Consider the following 14,588-nt stretch of genomic DNA (forward strand, 5'->3'; position numbering starts at 1 on the left):
GCTTTGGGGCTGTTTTTCTGCAAAGGGACCAGGACAACTGATCCGTGTAAAGGAAAGAATGGATGGGGCCATGTATCGTGAGATTTTGAGTGAAAACCTCCTTCCATCAGCAAGGGCATTGAAGATGAAACGTGGCTGGGTCTTTCAGCATGACAATGATCCCAAACACACCGCCCGGGCAACGAAGGAGTGGCTTCGTAAGAAGCATTTCAAGGTCCTGGAGTGGCCTAGCCAGTCTCCAGATCTCAACCCCATAGAAAATCTTTGGAGGAAGTTGAAAGTCCCTGTTGCCCAGCGACAGCCCTAAAACATCACTGCTCTAGAGGAGATCTGCATGGAGGAATGGGCGAAAATACCAGCAACAGTGTGTGAAAACCTTGTGAAGACTTACAGAAAACGTTTGACCTCTGTCATTGCAAACAAAGGGTATATAACAAAGTATTGAGATGAACTTTTGTTATTGAACAAATACTTATTTTCCACCATAACTTGCAAATTAATTATTTAAAAATCAGACAATGTGATTTTCTGGATTTGTTTTTCTCATTTTGTCTCTCATAGTTGAGGTATACCTATGATGAATGAATAACAGGCCTCTCTCATCTTTTTAAGTGGGAGAACTTGCACAATTGGTGGCTGACAATACTTTTTTGCCCCACTGTATATGGTTTGGGTATGTACAGTACACTTTGAAAGCCTAACCCTCACATTCTTTCCTTTATATGTGAACCAATATTTGCTTTGGCCCCAAAGTGTTGGTGGTCCCCGAATGGCTGCCGTACTTCACTGATTGTGACTTCAGTGATGGCCTGGATCCGGTTTAAGGTGTCGACATTCACGCCCATGAGTTTTTGGTCAAATCTGGCCACTACTTTCTCCACTAGGGACAGAATAAAGTGTAATTTAGACGGCAAAGATAATTTGTTGGTGATGTTCTTTGGGTTCGGAGGGCACCATCAGCTCCACCTCCAATCTGATCCCTTTTGATATGGTGAAGGTACTGTATGGGCTGGTGTGAGCATGGATGTATAAAGAACTGGATGCAGTGATTGATCGATGGTTGCCAATATGACAATTTTTATACTGATTTATGGCTATACAGCATGCACAATATTGTCTTGACCCACCTTGTGTCCGATCCGTAAATCCCTAAAAATACATGCAAACACCACCCTAAAAGTCCAGAACGCCTCCTATATATTTAATGTTAACTAGCTTATTATTCTTTTTATTATTATTATTATTACTATTATTATTATTATTATTATCATATGCCTTTCCCTTCTACGCAATTGATCTTGAAAAGAAAAGCAGCTAATTTTTACTGGTGACCAGCAGGAGGAGACAGTGGACCAAAGCCAGCCCAGAGCATAGACTGACCCTCTTAAAAGTATTCATAGAAACGGTTTTATTTAAAAATATATATCCCACCATGGACACACAGGAGATATTGTCTCTATATATTTAAAAAGAAAAAGTATACATTTGTAAATACCCTACTCATAATATCAAATCTCAATAGTTAAGATACTCAATATCTAAACTCATAATATCAAAGTGGTATTCATGTAATCACAACTGTGCACACACACGGCCTCTATTAAAAATGGGGCTGCAAATGCAGTGACAATTTGACATTGATGATGCTGCATGCAAACAGGAAATGGAAAAGCAGCAGTTTTTGTTTCTCCTCCACCCCGGGCCCTTCACCAACACGTGTCCCTCGCTGGTATTTGACTTGGGGTCAAACTCCAGGATCACTTTACTACCAGGCCTTGGGGCTTTGGGGTTGTTTTATAAATGTTGGTTCCCATCATTTATAACTTAATAACTTACCAGCTGTGCTTAAATGCTGCAATGTGGGAAACGTGTTCAATTTTACATGTTCAATCTTATAAACTATATCATATTGTATATGATATATTTTAGTTGCATTTTGTCAGGTTTTGACTACATCCACACCATACCTATTAATGTTATTAAATCAAAACATGTTCAGTGAGAAGCTGCAGCGGAGTGGTAAGTTTCTCAGTAGTCAAACCTTATATAATAAACATTTCAATATTTAAAAGAAGACCTAGATTGGAAACATATATATTGTTAAGGAAGTTCTTCCGCAATGATCGGTGAGGTTAATCTGCCCGCTACAAGAAGACAAAACTGAGAATATCCAAGTTTATTTATTCTGCAGAATAAAGAGAAAGATTCAGTACTGCTCCAAAGCAGCGCTGGGATCAATCTGATATCACAGAGAAAGACAGGAGGCTTTATACAGAAGAAACAGGGTTTGGTTTGGGTTAGAGGTCTCTGACGAGTCTGCCTCCCCCCTAACTGTCTTCCTGGGTGCCCCCCCTTCCTAGAATGTAAATAACAGGTACTTGCAACCTTGACCTGGCCGAATGGGGGTTGCATGACAATGCACTTCCAGGTGTCCCCCATCTCTATAGAAGGTAAACAGGCCACGTGTGATCTGATTCTTTCATGTTAGAATTGACATTGTAGGAGCAAGACATTTCTCTTTCCATGAACTCTGGGGTGTTCCCGGGAAGACAGACAAATGTTTTCAAACCCCCTTTTGGAGGTAGAGGCCTTTGTCCTCATTCAAACTAGTTGATCGTAATCATTTTTCCCTCACAATATATATATATATATATATATAGAAAAACGCCTTTAAAAAGAAAATATATATCATGGATTATAAAAAAAAATGAATAAATAAGGAAATACAAGGAAAAAACATTGTGAATATACTTAAAAGCCCCTTGTCCCTTTAACACCCCCTCCCCCCACCACACACACACACACACACACATTCCACAGGCTTTGGAGGGGAGGGGGGGCCTTTCCATATTTACTTTCTTCTCCTTCATCTACCCCCCCCCCCCTCCTTTCCTTTTTTCTTATTTTTTTTTCATTTCAAACAGTTTCAACCCCCTTCAAGCCCCCCCCCCCTTCAAGCCACTCCATTATCCATCCCTTCTGTCCTGATCTGACTCTCATCGGTTGAGTTGAGGACACGCTCCAGTCTGCAGTGTGACGTAACGCTCTTCTGCCCAATTCCATGAATGCAGGGGGCGGGGCGCGCGCACGCGCTCCTCGGGACCGTGCGGGGCTGTTGTTGTTTGTTTCTGCAGATGAAGGTGTTTGTGTTTGTGTTTGTTTCCGCAGATGAAGGTGTTTGTGTTTGTGTTTGTTTCTGCAGATGAAGGTGTTTGTGTTTGTGTTTGTTTCTGCAGATGAAGGTGTTTGTGTTTGTGTTTGTTTCTGCAGATGAAGGTGTTTGTGTTTGTGTTTGTTTCTGCAGATGAAGGTGTTTGTGTTTGTGTTTGTTTCTGCAGATGAAGGTGTTTGTGTTTGTGTTTGTTTCTGCAGATGAAGGTGTTTGTGTTTGTGTTTGTTTCTGCAGATGAAGGTGTTTGTGTTTGTGTTTGTTTCTGCAGATGAAGGTGTTTGTGTTTGTGTTTGTTTCTGCAGATGAAGGTGTTTGTGTTTGTGTTTGTTTCTGCAGATGAAGGTGTTTGTGTTTGTGTTTGTTTCTGCAGATGAAGGTGTTTGTGTTTGTGTTTGTTTCTGCAGATGAAGGTGTTTGTGTTTGTGTTTGTTTCTGCAGATGAAGGTGTTTGTGTTTGTTTCTGCAGATGAAGGTGTTTGTGTTTGTTTCTGCAGATGAAGGTGTTTGTGTTTGTGTTTGTTTCTGCAGATGAAGGTGTTTGTGTTTGTGTTTGTTTCTGCAGATGAAGGTGTTTGTGTTTGTGTTTGTTTCTGCAGATGAAGGTGTTTGTGTTTGTGTTTGTTTCTGCAGATGAAGGTGTTTGTGTTTGTGTTTGTTTCTGCAGATGAAGGTGTTTGTGTTTGTGTTTGTTTCCGCAGATGAAGGTGTTTGTGTTTGTGTTTGTTTCTGCAGATGAAGGTGTTTGTGTTTGTGTTTGTTTCCGCAGATGAAGGTGTTTGTGTTTGTTTCTGCAGATGAAGGTGTTTGTGTTTGTGTTTGTTTCTGCAGATGAAGGTGTTTGTGTTTGTGTTTGTTTCTGCAGATGAAGGTGTTTGTGTTTGTTTCTGCAGATGAAGGTGTTTGTGTTTGTGTTTGTTTCTGCAGATGAAGGTGTTTGTGTTTGTTTCTGCAGATGAAGGTGTTTGTGTTTGTGTTTGTTTCCGCAGATGAAGGTGTTTGTGTTTGTGTTTGTTTCTGCAGATGAAGGTGTTTGTGTTTGTGTTTGTTTCTGCAGATGAAGGTGTTTGTGTTTGTGTTTGTTTCTGCAGATGAAGGTGTTTGTGTTTGTGTTTGTTTCTGCAGATGAAGGTGTTTGTGTTTGTGTTTGTTTCTGCAGATGAAGGTGTTTGTGTTTGTGTTTGTTTCTGCAGATGAAGGTGTTTGTGTTTGTGTTTGTTTCTGCAGATGAAGGTGTTTGTGTTTGTGTTTGTTTCTGCAGATGAAGGTGTTTGTGTTTGTTTCTGCAGATGAAGGTGTTTGTGTTTGTGTTTGTTTCTGCAGATGAAGGTGTTTGTGTTTGTGTTTGTTTCTGCAGATGAAGGTGTTTGTGTTTGTGTTTGTTTCTGCAGATGAAGGTGTTTGTGTTTGTGTTTGTTTCTGCAGATGAAGGTGTTTGTGTTTGTGTTTGTTTCTGCAGATGAAGGTGTTTGTGTTTGTTTCTGCAGATGAAGGTGTTTGTGTTTGTGTTTGTTTCTGCAGATGAAGGTGTTTGTGTTTGTGTTTGTTTCTGCAGATGAAGGTGTTTGTGTTTGTGTTTGTTTCCGCAGATGAAGGTGTTTGTGTTTGTGTTTGTTTCCGCAGATGAAGGTGTTTGTGTTTGTTTCTGCAGATGAAGGTGTTTGTGTTTGTGTTTGTTTCTGCAGATGAAGGTGTTTGTGTTTGTGTTTGTTTCTGCAGATGAAGGTGTTTGTGTTTGTTTCTGCAGATGAAGGTGTTTGTGTTTGTGTTTGTTTCTGCAGATGAAGGTGTTTGTGTTTGTGTTTGTTTCTGCAGATGAAGGTGTTTGTGTTTGTGTTTGTTTCTGCAGATGAAGGTGTTTGTGTTTGTGTTTGTTTCTGCAGATGAAGGTGTTTGTGTTTGTGTTTGTTTCTGCAGATGAAGGTGTTTGTGTTTGTGTTTGTTTCTGCAGATGAAGGTGTTTGTGTTTGTGTTTGTTTCTGCAGATGAAGGTGTGAGTGGCGCGCAGAGCGTGCTGGTCATGTGCTGTGTGAAGCCACCTGCCCTTCACACGTTTGAATACAGCTTTTAACCACGGTGTGGAATGTGTTCTCTCAATAGGCGCCATGGATACATGAAATAAAGTGACTCCGGGGGAATTGAACCAGGTTGACATGATCACTTTCTTTTCTCGGTGGTTTTAACGTTTATTCTGATTCATTCTCTTTTTGGTTATTAGAACGGGCTTTCCCACCAATCTGAAAACGCATGCGGCAGTCTCTTCCTACGACTTTCTTTATTCTGTTTTTCCAAAACTTCAAATAAACCTAAATTTAGGTTTTTAAAAAGAGCGGCAACATATCTTTTATATATTTTTTTTAATCCTTTTCTTATTTGAAAAAAACATTTCTTCTAATTAATTCATAAAACAAGATTCATTTATTAATGGTGGATGGGACAGTATCCAGCATCAATTAAGTACACATATAAAGCGTGTGTGTGTGTGTGTATGTACAGTATATATATTATACTGTGTGTGTGTCTGTGTATGTGTGTAACTTGCCATTTAGATTAGTTTAAACTTCAACACCATTAGCAGTTGCTTAGCAACAACTGAAACATGACACTTCGGGCAAAAACTTTGTCAGTTGAAAATTTAAGCACATGCGGACACAAAACTCTCTCTCTTGTGAGTTGTTATCTTTGTTAGATTTAAAGCCGGCTTTAGATGGTCATTTTCTTTTTTGGAAAGTAAGCCTTCCTCTGATCCATTGCATTTTGTTTTGCCAATATTTTTCAACCCAAGGGTGCCGTTTTATTTTTTGCATGAATGTTCATTCATATCGACAGTTTACTTACCGCAACTACAGTAGACCATGACTACTTATCTCTGGAATTCCTGTCAGGAAAGGTGGACCCGGCCGTGTAAATATGGGATGAATATCAAATATGAGATTACAGGTTTATGACACTTGAATGTCATTATTGGACAAATACATTGTGAGGTTGAAACATCTGTACCGTGAGAGATGATGATGACACCAAGCAAAGAACGAACCCATGGCATGTCGGCAGACGTCAGCGTCAAAAACGCAGGGAGCTATTTTGGGAGCTCTGGCTGAAAGCTCTCTTCCCTTCAGTTGAGCAGAAAAAAAATCTGTATTGGATGTCTCAGTCTTTGCTATGTGTGCATTAAGTTGTTTCTATGTAACAGGAACGCACCCACGCACAGAACACAGGAAAAATGGAAATATCCTCCACCCCAACCCCATACGCACTACTCGGAATTTGCCTCGTGTGCTCACCCTGTACTGTGTTTTAAACTTGTGCTCTCAGGAGGAGTGTGTGTGTGCGTGTGCGTGTGCGTGTGCGTGTGTGCGTGCGTGCGTGCGTGCGTGCGTGCGTGTCTGCAGGGTTTAGAGTCCTCAGTAACCTTTTTTGATTGGTGGAGAGCAAAGCTGCCTTCATTGCATCATCCCCTCCACAACAACCTAAAGGCAAAAGGCAACCAGTGGTGCCTCCTGCAGCCCTTTGATTTTGAAAGAGTTGAAAGATTAGACTCTTTATTCAGATTCGGTCCTTGATGAGTCACTCAGTAAAAAGGGGCCGGTCGATTATACAACATCGGTTCGTTTGATTTGGTCGGTGTCCGTAGCGGAGCAAATTAAAGCCGGGCACAGGAGAACGATGCACGAGCGGGCCCTTCAACCACTTTATCTACACCGATCAGCCACAACATCAAAACCACCTGCCTAATATTGTGCAGCTCCCCCTCATGACGCCAAAACAGCTCTGATCCATCGAGGCATAGTCTCCACAAGACCTCTGAAGGTGTCCTGTGGTGTCTGGCACCAAGACATTAGCAGCAGATCCTTTAAGTCCTGTAAGTTGGGAGGCGGGGTCTACATGGATCAAGCTTGTTGTTCCAGTACATCCCACAGATGCTCGATGAGATTGAGATATGGGGTATTTGGAGGCCAAGTCAACACCTCAAAGTCCTCTTTGTCAAAGAGGCCACAGCCATCAGGAAATACCGTTGCCATGAAGGGTGTTCTTGGTCTGCAACAATGTTTAGGAAGGTGGTACATGTCAAAGTAACATCCACATGAATGCCAGGACCCAAGGTTTCCCAGCAGAACATTGCCCAGAGCATCACATTGCCTCCGCGGGCTTGCCTTCTTCCCATAGTGCATCCTGGTGCCATCTCCTCCCCGGTTAAACAACGCACACGCACCCGGCCATCCACGTGATGTAAGAGAAAACGTGATTCATCAGACCAGGCCACCTCCTTCCATTGCTCCATGGTTCAGTTCTGATGCTCACATGCCCATTGTAGGGGCTTTCAATGGTGGACAGGGGTCAACATGGCCACTCTGACCGATCTACGGCTACACAGCCCCATGCACAGCAAGCTGTGATGCACAGTGTGTTCTGACACCTTTCTATCATAGCAGCATTAACTTTTTCAGCAATTTGTGCTACAGTAGCTCTTTTGTGGGATCGGACCAGACGGACGAGCCTTCACTCCCCATGCACATCAATGAGCCTTGAGGACCCTGTCCCTGGTTCATGTTCATAAAAGTACCATACTGTTGCATTATAGTGCTAAATAATCCATTAGACCGAGCTTGACGTTATATCCCTTAACAACAAACACATTAACATGCCCGCATGCTTAACTACAGGGCTTACAAGCCTTGCTGCAGAACTTGGTTTGGTCAGAACTCAGAGTTGTGAATGGAACTCACACAAGAAATTTTAATTCGGTCCAAATTATTAATTAAATTAATCATTTAGCCTAATTATTTTTCCAAAAAATATTTTGGATTAGAAAAAAAATGACTTCTGTCAAAATAATTTATTTTGGTGCAATGTGGAAGCGTAAATCAGTCACGCTCAATATGAATTATGCCATGAATTGTGTGAACCTTGGCCTTTTTTTTTTGCCTTTGAATAAATAATTTAGTCCCCAATAATTATTTTGCGTTTGTGAGTCGAAGATTCACTCGCTGCCGGACAAGTGACTCCTGACTCATTTAAAACATTTGTTCGTAATGGACAAATCGTTGGAGTCTTGCATTTGGTAATAGGACACCATGTTAAAAATCGAGATCCATTTTCTTTCTCAGGAACAGTGGTTGTGCTTTTACCTTGAGTTCCATGAAAGAGAGTTACTTAAGAGTAAAAAGTCACTCCATACCAGATAAAGCAACCCGGGAATTGGCGTTGTTCACTACACTATCAAGTTGAGTAACAATAAAAGAGTCTTCAGGTTTTTGAGTAGTTGGTATACAAAGAAAAGACAAGGATCAATGGAATAAGTGGGTTGTTGGTGTATCTCCTTCCTAGTTTAAGGCTGAAATACATTTTTTAGACTCAGTTCTCAACGATATTGCTCATATCCTAAATTTCTGGTTTTTTTTTCAGATCCCATGTCAGGGATTACAAAAGCAGGATGTTAATCCAGGGGATCAACTACTCCTGGACCAGACCACCAAAGACAATCATGAAGCCACTTTATTCTGTAAGTTGTAGTCAACCAATCACAGATCAAAGAAACTCAGGGTTTGGTTTGGACCAGGGGGGAAAGCAGCATGAGTCAGGTCAACACCGATACCAGAGTCGTAATCAATTGTATATAATATTTGGCTATCTAGGCCATAGAGACCGAACACAGATTCCATCTCTCTCCATCGTTCATAAGGCTGTTTTCATTGCCCATACTTACTGTGCACATGGTTTACTTCCATCCTTGAAATATTTCCTTCTGTCCTGTGGAGACAGACAGGGGGGATTTGAAATGGACGGACCATGAAATGACCACTTTTGCTATATGCAGAATGCTCTAAGACAACATGTGTTAGAACCCCAGTGCCTTTAAACTTCTAGTTTAAAGTTTGGATGTGATAAATGCGTACTAATACTATTATAGATAAGCAACAATAGTTAATGCAGTGTGTACACAAGTCTTTTCAAAGATAACTATATTTTTGACAGACAACTCTAATATTTACTTTAAAATTCTCTGAAAGTATTTCAGCTCTGAGATTCTATGCATTAATTTTATGCATGCTTTCATTTTGCATCATTTGAGTTTGTGCGCTTGGGCTCTACTGCTCATTGCTCCCGGCGAGCTGTACAGCAAAAAAAGCCATACTTAGTGAGCTAGAAATATAGAAGTGATGAGCTGGAATCCTTCCATTGGATAGAAGAGTAGAGCCCAATAGGTGGATGCAGGGGAGGTGGAGGGAGCGCAGTAAAGCAGCAGCAAAGCAGCAGCAAAGCAGGTAGGGCAGGAGGGATTGGCTGAAAAATAGGCCGACCTATAAGGGCGTGGAAGCTTGTGGCACCATCAAGTTGTCTGACAGAACTAGCTCTGCAAGCTACACATCACACACACACACACACACACACACACACACACACACACACACACACACACACACACATATATATGTCACTTCCAATGTAAATATTTAAAGATATTATATTATTATACAGAAGAGAAACCAGTTTTTTTTAGTTAATAGTGAAGGTGTTTTTTGACTTACAGGATATCCTTAACAAAATTCTGGAAAAACAAATTTGTGGTCTTTTTCTCTATGACATAACATGATTTTCCATCCAATCACGGTGCATTTGAATCCACAGTTACATAATAAGACTGACATGCGAGACAGCTTCTGCAATTTTTCCAGCTATTCAAAAGTGCTTAAATTGCAAATTGGCTCGTAACTTGTTTACAGTACATGGGCCTAAGTGCATAAGTGGGCCTGTGAATGAGCCACTACTTTAAATATCTTTGTTCAACTCCAAGACTTCGATTTACTCTGTATATATTTTTTTCAATTTAAATAGGACCATGGGATAAAATTAACCTCCCGCTCAACTCTGCCCGCTCTTAAACATTGTCAACTTTGTAAAGTGAAGTCCTCCACCTCAGCTCACGGTCGTTCGAGGACAAAACAAGTCGAGTAAAGACTGACTCTGCTCAACAAATCTGAGCTTTATAAAGTCAAAGGTCGTTTGTTGATCTCCCCCTCCCTGACAAAAACCATTTGAATAAAAACGATGATACTGAATATTTGAAAGGACCTTGTCAAAGGAAAACAATGTCTTCCCCCAATGGAAGGTAGCAAGGTGGGGGAAGGTGAATCTTCTTTTGAATGTTTTTTTCACAACACTAGTATCAAAAACGAATATTCCATAGAAATATGGAGCGTATTCTCGTAGGGAATCATAACATCTTAAGGTACCAATAATCTAGCTGCTAAAGAGAACCTTTTGCACGAAAATGTGTTGAGAAGTAAACCCTGTGAGAAGACAAGGTGGATTTGAGAAAATCCTCAGTAGAATGCTCAGAGAAAAGGAGTGAACTTTTGATGACGATACCTCAGACTGATACTTATGCCTTTCATCTCCTGGATCCGAATCCAGATCCACACACCGGTGGGGTGCAGCAAGCGCTTCTCGAAGGGTTTGTAGAACTTCCTTTATTGTTGATAAAATTCTATATTCTGTGGAGCATTTTTTTTTGTAATTTTCCCTTGTTGTACTTACCTGTTTTGATCAGAACAATCTGTAAAAAATGTTGGTGGAACCAGGGGTAAATGTTTTTAAACCAATTTCTCTACATAGTCGATTATCACAAAAGGATTGGCAGAGAAAAGGCCCTGTCGATCTATAATATGGATCTATAATGTAAATATAGAGATTGAGAGCAGCTGATGATGTTAATGTTCTATTATTTTAAACTCCTGGATCAAGAATATTTTGTAGGATTTAAAACAGCTGTTTTCAATTTCATTCTTGCTATCAGTTTACTCTACAACTCTTAGATTTAAAATTGAAAATATTGTATTTATTTATTATGCATTGTGATTTTGCCGTCTGGGCTGAACTGCTCTACTACTGGTCATTGGTGAGCTTGAAATATAGGAGTGATGAGCTCAAATCCTCCCATTGGAGAGAAGATTAGAGTCCAACAGGTGGATGCAGGGAAGGTGGAGGGAGCGCAGCAACACAGCAGCAAAGTAGGTAGGGAGGAGGGAATGGCTGCTTAAATAGACCCACAAGGCTGCCCCTTTACAGCCCATTAAGGCTGTGGAAGCATGTGGCGCTGTCAAGTTGTCTGACAGAACTAGCTCCGCAAGCTGCACAAAATGTATTTACAATATGGGTGTTTTAGGGCTTGAAACACATTCAAGTGTGGCGCTTAAAAGTGCTCTTGTTCTGTTTGGATCAGAGAGGAATCCGGTTCCTAGATCATGTGCTTGACCTTTGTACCATCATTTCATTGTGAGCAGCATTAGCAAAGCCAGTATTTTTATGGAATTTCCAGAGCACTTTTACGCTTTCATTCAGGCTGCAAGCTCAGTTACATTAGTACTTAAGAATTGTTTTGAGCCTAGTGTGATACAGGCATTTTATGTTGCAGTCATTCTGAAGTGAGGGAATTTTTCCCATCCATATTTGAGTATAAGTCATCGGTAAACGTATTAGCTTTCACTTCGTGTCTTTTATATAATTTCAGAGTTTCAGAGATGTGTAAATAATTACCAGATGAATTAGCAGTATCAGATTCATTGTATCGCCTCGAAGCTGCCTACCACATTGTTTGATTCCTCTGGTTTATGAAATTATTATTATGAAATTATCTTTTATTTTTCACCCAAAAATGCTGGTATAGTCAAATAGAAATACGTAATCAAAGGCACCACTATATACAGGAAATTAAATCTATATTATAACCAAAAGGACGCAGAAAATACGACAAAAACATTAAGAAATGTAGGATTCACAGGATTCACATTGATTGACTTCAAACAATTCCGGATTTGAGATTTGGTCGCACCTTACTTTATAACAGCTGTGTTCCAGTGTGATATTCTGTGCTTTACTGCATTTTTAGTACTTATAGGGTACCAAACCTTCATAAGTACATTGTTGTTTTTGGACGGGGTTTTTTCACATCATGTTGAAATCACTTTTCACAAATTTGCCCGATTCAATGTGGAATACATATCTGACATACTCGACACAACAGCCACAGTATGAATACATTTTTTTTCTTTCTTTCTTTTTTAAACATTGTCGACAGGTTGAAAAGACCCTCGTTTCCCAGGGTGGCGTTGTACAGTTCGCTAACACTGCACCGATAATAACCTGAAAGTGCAAAAACACAGCCGTCTTTTCACGGCATCAAAGCGTCAACAAAAGGCAGACAGACATTCACTTTTCCAGCTTTTCAAAACCGCAGACTTTCAGAGTTGCGGGTCTTCCACCGTTCAGCTTGCTTTATGTCACATTGAGGTGTCAGTAAAAAAGGTTGTTTTGTGTGTGAGCATGAACAAAATATTCCAAATATTTTTGCACTCTGTGGTTGGAAGTTAACCCGCCCCGCGTCAACAAAACAGACCCACCAACAGGCAAAATAAAAAGAGAATCAAAGCAAACATTAACAGTGTTTAAAAAAAAAAAAAAACACAACCCCAACAACAGAACAACAACGACGACAACAACAACAACAACAACCAATAATGCATCTGGGACTTTACGGCATGTTTTTAATCATACAATTTAATCTCAGTATTTGAGTTGTGTATTTTTTTTTTTACATTCCTCATGGGGGACATTTTCCCTCAGGGATTGTCTCCGTTTGTCCACCACCACTTCTGATTGAGTGAGTCGGGTTGAGGTTGAGACGATGTCTCAATGTCTGGTCTGTGTGTGTGTGTGATTGGGTTGATAAAATGGGCTGAGAGGACGAATGGAGCCGTGTCAGGGATGGAGGCTGGGGCGGTAGGACATGATAATATAGATGCAGACGAGGCGCGGAGGGATCCCAAACCATGAGGCACATCGCACACGCACAGGCACAGGCACACGCACACACACACACACACACACACACACACACATACATTCCAGCCGGAGGGGGGTGGGCCTGCGGCGAGATGAACAAAGACGGCAGGATACGGGGGTTAAGAGAGAGCAGAAAAGGCATGTGGATTTACAGATGAGTTCCCTGGGTGGGTGATAATATTGGGGGGGGCGGGGGGGTGTGTGTTTGGTTTGTGCAAGAAAAGCGAAGAGGCACTGCCCCCCTTTAAAATTCTCATTTTACCGCTAAAAATTGGACTTTAAGTTGAAATGTGTCCCCGAAAGCTTGGTGAGACAGTTTGTGTCCTCATGGAAGAGCCTGGGCGTGGGGTTGAACCCTGCTTTTGCTGGTGCGACTGATCATGGCTTGAAAGGCAGTGTGCTCTGTGGTGCTGGTGCGGCTGAAAGAGCCAATGAAAAGGTGCTCCCTGGGTGCACGTGTGTGTGTGCCAGGAGAATCGACACCGCGCCGTCAGCTCAAATTACTGATTTGGTTCCGTTGCAATGGATCAAAATTTGGATTCAATTTGTTTTTAAACGCTCAAAAAAAAAAAAAAAAAAATTATAAGTATATCATAAGAAATACAGGTTCTAAAGTGTAGACTATGGTGAACATCCACCTGAGTGTTTTAGATTTTTTCAATTTTCAGTTTACTTATTAGTCTTACATTGCAATTTTTATCCTAAAGTTCTATTTTAGCAATTTTAAAATGATGAGTGAGTGTAATTTCGTGATGAAAAACGTTGCTCTGTGCCCCATTCATGTCACATCATATAGCAAACCCCGCCCCCCCCCCAAAAAACTTCCAAAATACCCCCCCAAAAACAACAGAAATGAGCACTTGAGGGCCTAAATATAGTCCAACTGATAGCTGTTCACGCCACGTGTGATAACAGGAACATACAGTATACACACACACACACACACACACACACACACACACACACACACACACACACACACACACACACACACACACACACACACACACACACACACACACACACAGTACGATCATATGATCATATACATCTATTTAATAAACCTCTGGGAGGCACCACTGAACATGTGTGAGATTTCTTACTGAGCAAAATGTGTGCCGTCCCTGTTTGGAGCCCCGACCTGGTGGTCGCAAAGCATGGCTTGTTTTCACAGTGATAGTGTGAGAGCGAGTGGACAGAGACAGATACGTAGACTGGGGTGGGGGTGGGGGTGGGGGTGGGGGGGTACCACGACGAAACTCGTAACGCAGCTACAGACATCTTTCTTACACGGTGTGGGTTCGACTGCTGCATAGACACCACACACGCCTCCTCTTCCGTGTGTGTGTGTGTGTGTGTGTGTTCATATCCCTGCATAGTAAGCGCTTACGTCTTAAGTCAAATACCCTGCATGACACATCAATAATTAAAACACAGAGTGGTAGTGGCTACAGGCCGTGTCACAGTTCTTCTTGCTTTTCCATAGATTATAGAGAGATGAGATAAATCGACCGTGCTTGCCTGTGTATGTGTATATGTGTGTGTGTGTGTGTGTGTGTGTGTGTGTGTGTGTGTG

Source organism: Zeus faber (assembly GCF_960531495.2).
Source record: "Zeus faber genome assembly, chromosome: 11".
NCBI classification, from domain to species: domain Eukaryota; kingdom Metazoa; phylum Chordata; class Actinopteri; order Zeiformes; family Zeidae; genus Zeus; species Zeus faber.